Raw genomic sequence first — 6,924 nt, forward strand, 5'->3', positions numbered from 1 at the left:
ATAGATAGCAAGTGTTCCTTTGCTAAGCACTAGGCACTGTGAATTGAAAGTTGCAGGTTCTTTGAATGATACTTTAAAATCCCAAGCCCTGTGTCAGAGCAGGCATTGGCATCCCAGACTCTGCAGTAAAAGATCTCTAACTGTTCAATGACCTTGAGCGCTGAGTCAAGGTCTTGTAAGTTGATGTACCTTGGAGTCTTAGAAAGCATATCATAGTTACCTAGTTTCTGAATTTTTCAGGTATTTATTTACAAATTGATTTTGATGTAATTTTATACGTTGGACACTGCAAAGTTTGGGATCATCATCCTTGTCAGCTGTGATACATCCTACGGTCTCGGAGTATCTCGGCCAAAACATAATTTATGTTTTTATACTAGATTATCAATAGAGTGCCACTCTTATACACCAGAACCATGACAATCACTTTACCCTGTCCATATTCACAACAAGTCTGAACCCCCTCCCCCTTTTTAATGGGTTTATAGCATAGCTTTTTAAAATTTGTAACATGTTTGTTTCTGTTATATAGTATAACAACATGAATTATTTCCATACCTCGAAGCAAAGATCATTTATCTCGTCTCCAGCTGCAATTATGAAGGAACTAGAAAGATGTTGACTCCAGAAATGTCAAAAGGTCCTTCATCTGTTCACAAACCAAATATCAGGACTGTGACCATATTACTTCATGTAGGCCGCACCCTCATGTGCATCTTTAAGGCATAAACCATGCTGTGATGTGCAACTTCACTTCTGAATCAATTTATTTCATTTAAATGAGACAGGAATCTGTGAATAAAATGAAAAAAAAATTAGGACAATGAACATTATATAAAACAAGAGATGTTTGTAAAATACTTATGCCCCCTCCTCCAAATAATTGGAATTTTTCTAAGTCCAAGGGGCAAAACTCTGTCAACAATAGCTTGATCGTGCACAAAACAAAACATAATGACCTAGACATTTTTATGATAAATCTGTATATCAAGTTTCATTTCAGTATGTGCAACTGCTGCAAAGAAAGTGGACCGGTATGCTACTTGGGGGACTGACAGACAGACTGAATGATCAACAGACAGCAGCAAAGCAATATGCCCTCCCTTCTTTTAATGTGGTATAATTATTATATGGTAATGTATACCGGTACTTTAAAAATGAATACATCATTGTTCAGTCTAAAGTGAATGCATTAAAAAAGTAGAAACAATATAATTCTCAAAATCTTTTTGAAGCTTGATATGACAGCCTTGCAGTTCAGCAGCATTTTGACCTTGAAGTCTGTTCTGAGGTTCTGTATAGTCTATACAGTCTATTAGATTGTAAGAGCGGAGTATGATGGTCCTTGTGCTGGTCCTCAGATCTCACATGATAACTCGGCAGCTTGTCAATGACAATATTACAGAGAAACAATTAAATGCATAAGCGTCAGAACCGGGGGGCTAGGGGGGCTTACCCCTCCCCCATTTTTTTTTTTGCAAAAATACTTAAAATAGACATTATATAGGCATTAAAAAATTGGGATTTACCTTTTTTTGTTGGTTTAGGACCCCAACTTTCGATTAGCCTCCCTCACACTTTAATTAAATTTGCTTCCTACACCCATGAAATGTACGTCCTCCTTCTGTAACAATGTATTATAGATTTGACAGGCATAACACATGTTATAAAAAATCAATTTTCTCAAAAACACCAAAGCAATGATAGAGTATGTTATCCCTATATGGTGCAGATTCAAATTTGGTCAAAACATAGCTTGGAGTACGTAGGTTGGCCAAATATTGAGGGGGATGAACGTTTCACATGGAAATCAGATATCCCGGAAAATCTAAAACTATATATATGTGTAGAGATGGACATTTATGTCTCTTGTCTAATGTTCATTTAAGGCTATAAGCAAAATAAAACTAGAAGTATTTGTAAAACACTGATGCCACATCCCTGAATTTTTGGATTATTTTATAGTTTTAAATATTTTTTTTTTTTTTACAAAATTTCTACTTTTCTTCAGTATTAGGGATAAACTTTATGGCACTCTCTCTGAAAGTGTAAGGATGTGTAAATCAAATGAGTCCAAAAATTGGCAGTTTATATTTTATGGGAAATGCTTTAATTAGTAACATGTAAGTTATTAAATTATGAAACATGTATACTGAAATGCAAAAGAAAGGCAACAAGCAGTAACCTACAAATTTTTGAATTTTTTATCTAATAATTTTCAAAAAAGAATACAGTAAGGCTAAACTCACTTTTCAGAACATCAGAGATTTGATAAAATTGTTACATATTTATCTTTTAACTTTACTAAGTAACATAATGACTGTTAAGACGCCCCCCTCCCGGCCATTCAATTACACAATGTGCAAGACTGCCCTAAACAACAATTGCAGCTTAATTTCTACGATATGCATTGTAGTAGGTTAATCAATATCAAAATATGAGTGAAGAAACTTATGATCCTTTGCCATTTTTAAATGTCTGTTTTTTCAGATGATTAGGTCGAATTTTCTCTAGCATAGCACATTGTAGTAACCCTTGGACTTCCGGTCCAAGGACTATCATTTATATGATACATGTAAACGAAACGAAAGATTTTATTTTTTGAAATATTGCTGCATTACTTAAGATGAACAGTACAAAACCCTTAAAACTCCATAATATTGCCAAATGTTTTGTTAAACATGCATTTTTTGATTTCTGTTAAGCAGACTCAAACTTGACTCACTTTTGATCTCAGGCTCACTTTTGATCTCAGTCTCACTTTTTCCGAAGGAATATGTAGTGGAAAAGTGAGACTGAGATCAAAAGTGAGCTCGTCTAAGTTTTATGGCCCCATAATTTTAAGATACAAAATTCTTTACTTTACATAATTATTTCCCCCTATAGTAAGGTGATGCATTTCTTTTGCGTTTCAGTCTATTTAAAATGTACAGAAAGTATGAACTCCAAATCTATGTTCCCTTTTTCAAATTACTGTGGAAAAGAACAATTAAAACCAGTTTGAATAAGAGAATTAAATTTTTTTTCAACTTGTATAAGCATCAACTCAAAAGTGTTAATATTCATTCAAAGAGAGCAACAAATTTATAAGTATATGAAAATAACGATTTTGCATTCATTTCAGCAAAACACTGCAAGATTGTTGAGGATACCATTGCTAGAAATTATTTGATAAGATAATTGATGCAATTTAAATACCGGATGAACTGATATTTTACTGATCAAACTTTTTAAAAAGTTTGATCAGTTGAGTGTTCATTCAAATAGCACTCCATAGTACATGTACATTCAGTAATGTACATATATTATTAAAACACCAAAACTTCTCCTCTGCTTTTAAGGGCTTGGAACCTTCTGCTTGAAATAACATGGTAATTCAAGCAGGCAGCATTAAAAGCTTTGTGCCTTTTTTCAATTTTTCTTTCTCTGTCAGTTTTTCTTTGTTTTTTTTGTTTTTTTTTTGTTTCTTTTTTTTTTCTTTTTTGATTTTTGTTTCATTTTTTTTTTCATTTTTTTTCTTGTTTTGTTTTTTCTTTTTTGATTTTTTTTTTCATTTTTTTCTTTTTTTTTTGTTTTTTTTTCTTTCTTTCTTTTTTTCTTTGTCTTGTTTTTTTTTTTTGCTTGTTTTTTTTTTTGGAACAAAACTTGCCAATGAGATTAAAATAATTTCACATTTACAATTCAAATTTCCACACTACAATTCCCAATTTCACATCAACAATTCACAATTGCATAAAAAAAAAATCACAATTTAACATTTTAAATCATTGATTTAACATTAACAAATCACAATTTAACATTTTTAGAGGCAATTCACTATTTTACATTTTCAAATGCAATTTTACAATTTTATATTCATTTCTTTCACTGCATAATAAAGTCATATCAGTATATAATGGATTGGATTTCACTATAAGCTAATAACGAAATGGTGACTATACAAATTATTCTTTTTACAACAGCTGACAGAATTTACACATTCTATGAATACTTATGTCATATTTAACAATCATTACATCTGCAACATATTTAACTTCATCTAAACAATTACAATAATGAACTATCATCTCATTGGCATAATAATGAAGAAAGAGAAAAGCGGAGGGTCAGTGTGGGAGGAAGACGGAGTACCCGTAGAGAACCCACGTGTCCGAATGGGCGACCCCATACCCTGACATAATTCGGACACCCTTTACAAAAATATTTTAAAAAAAGTCTTTGAAAAAAACATTGTTACTAGATTGCATTTAGATCAGTGCTTTGAAGATGTGGATTAATCCTGCATCAATTAAGTCCTACTTCTCCATCCACACATATCATCTCACTTAGGATGTTCCTTCTAAAGTTTCTTTGATTTTCTGTAAATAAACAATGCAAGAGGTAATTGTCAGGTTTGAAGAAAAAAAAAATTAAGAAGAGACCTATATGCTACATTGCTCACCTGAGCACTAAGGCTAGGAAAAAGCAGAAATCAATTGAGTATACTGTAGATCACCATATTTTAGTGACTTGTTGTTTAATTAGTGAAACAGAATTTCTGCTAGCTGTGGTTTCTGTTGTATATAAACATTAATAAAACAATTATACATGAAAATTAATTTTTTGTGAGCAGACAGTCCCTCTTGAGAAATTTTTACTCATATAGCAATGCAACATATTTCAGTGGAGGACTACAAATGTAGACATATTCTTGGTTTTAAGGCCATTGAGCAGTGAGGGATTTTTTTTTCACCTACTGCAACATGGCACCTCAGTTTCTATGATCTCAGAACCCACAATGGTAGGATCAACTCCTTTATACTATGCTACTCTATAGCAGATTCTTTTAAATACCACTGTACCATGCAAACAACACAAAATGTGTAATTAGAATTTCACAGCATAAATTATATCAATGTATCATTCTGGGGATTTTACCACTTCCAGAGGTAAACAAGCAGTAGAAAGTCAAACATATTAATTAATGTGCACAGATGAGGTCTCAGTGGGGACTTTTGCAGCAAGATGTGCATCTGATTATATACTGCATCAGTTTTAGTATGATAACACAACCTGTGTTTATAGAATGTAACGCAGACAGGTTTGAGGAGGACCCAATGAATACAACATATTTTTTTTTTTAGAAATTTTGAGTCAAAATCATGAGAAGAAAATGGGAGAAAATACATGTACATATATATTTACCAATGTTTTTGTTTTTGTTTTTTTTTTAAATAAAAATCTACACTTAATTTAACTATGTTTGAACAAGTGTTTAAGAAAAATGTATCAGCAATGGTCTAGAGTATAAGTTATATAAAAATTTCTAGTCAAAATTTTGATATTATATGAATTAAGGGTCTGCATATTTGGCTGAACACCATTACAAAAGCCAGCTATAATTATATTGTCGACTACAAATAAAAAAGTCCTGGACTAAAAATTTGGTCTACTAGTTAACTTGACCTTGTTTAATTTAAACAATAAGATGATTTGGAATATGATAATGTCATATACCTGATCAGTGTCAGCTATCCCCAGTGGTAGGTCTGGGTGGAAAAGTCAACATCCATCAGGCATTGTCCTCCAGGTGTTTCCTTTAAGTCTTGTTGGGGGCATCTTGTGGTTTCCACATTTTGAAGATCATTGTCCATCAGGCTTATTTGTGTTCATTGTTTCCACCAATTCCTTTTGGGTGTAGCTGGTGTTTTCACATATTGGAAAAACAATGTCCATCAAGTTCGACTCAAGATTCATAATGGCCGTGCCTCCTCAAGATTTTTTCACTAAGTCCTTTTGAAGGTATTTGCTGTTTTCCCATCTTAAAAGAGGTTCATCAAGCTTGTCTATTCCAATTGCTTTCACAAAGTTCTGTTAGCTGCAGCTGCAGTAAGAGTAAGAAGAAAATAAATGGAGAAAATACATCATAAAAGCTTTCTCAGGAAAATCCTCATTTAACTTTTTTTAAACAATTGTTATGTTGTCCCAACAGTGGTTTACCATATGCTTTTTATTATTAAGCAAAAATTCAATATTGGTGTAAAGAGTTTGTTTATCTAGCTGAACACCATAACAAAAGTCAGGTATTACTGACTTTAAGAAATAAGATCAGCTAAAATTTTAGCCAGCTAGTTAATTAATAAAATGATCTTAGATTATGATGTCACATACCTCAGCTAAATGTCAGATCGGGATCATCAGCATCCTTTGGCTATTCATCCTCCAGTTGTTTCTATCAGGTCCTTTTGGGTGCATCTACTGTTTTCACCACGTACTGTTGGGTGCATTTGTTGTATCCACATCTTTGAAGATCAGCATGTACTGGCTATGCATCATCCAGTTGTTTCTATCAGTGTCCAGTTTGGGGCATCTGCTGTTACACAAGTCTTGTTGAAAATATCTGCTGTTACAAAGTCTTGTTGAGAATATGTGCTGTTACACAAGTCTTGTTGAGAATATCTGCTGTTCCACAAGTCTTGTTGAGAATATCTGCTGTTACGTAAGTCTTGTTGAGAATATCTGCTGTTACACAAAATCTGCTGTTGAGGACATCTGCTGTTACTCAAGTCCTGTTAAGGATATCTGCTGTTACTCAAGTCTTGTTGAGGACATCTGCTGTTACTCAAGTCTTGTTGAGAATATCTGCTGTTACACAAGTCTTGTTGAGAATATCTGCTGTTACACAAGTCTTGTTGAAAATATGTGCTGTTACAAAGTCTTGTTGAGAATATGTGTTGTTACACAAGTCTTGTTGAGAATATCTGCTGTTACACATGATCTGCTGTTGAGGACATCTGCTGTTACTCAAGTCTTGTTGAGAATATCTGCTGTTACACAAGTCTTGTTGAGAATATCTGCTGTTACACAAGTCTTGTTGAGAACATCTGCTGTTACACAAGTCTTGTTGAAAATATGTGCTGTTACAAAGTCTTGTTGAGAATATGT

This window comes from Saccostrea cucullata, unplaced genomic scaffold (genome assembly GCF_032062105.1).
Source record: "Saccostrea cucullata isolate Sc308-1 unplaced genomic scaffold, CSIRO_AGI_Scuc_v1 ctg1974, whole genome shotgun sequence".
Lineage (NCBI taxonomy): Eukaryota > Metazoa > Mollusca > Bivalvia > Ostreida > Ostreidae > Saccostrea > Saccostrea cuccullata.